The following is a 339-nucleotide window of genomic DNA, read 5'->3' on the forward strand; positions in this document are numbered from 1 at the left end:
GGGGAGAGAGAAAGGGGAAGGGAAGGGAAAGGAAGGAGAGGGAAGGGAAGGGAAGGGAAGGGAAGGGAAGGGAAGGGAAGGGAAGGGAAGGGAAGGGAAGGGAAGGGAAGGGAAGGGAAGGGAAGGGAAGGGGAGGGAAGGGGAGGGAAGGGGAGGGAAGGGGAGGGGAGGGGAGGGAAGGGAAGGGAAAGGAAGGGAAGGGAAGGGAAGGGAAGGGAAGGGAAGGGAAGGGGAGGGAAGAAACAAGAATTTATTAACTGTCTACTATGTGTATCATCTCATTTGATCCTCACAACAACTCTGGGAGGTGGATGCTATTATTATTCACATTTTGCAGTT

This window comes from Notamacropus eugenii, chromosome 2 (genome assembly GCF_028372415.1).
Source record: "Notamacropus eugenii isolate mMacEug1 chromosome 2, mMacEug1.pri_v2, whole genome shotgun sequence".
Classification (NCBI taxonomy): Eukaryota; Metazoa; Chordata; class Mammalia; order Diprotodontia; family Macropodidae; genus Notamacropus; species Notamacropus eugenii.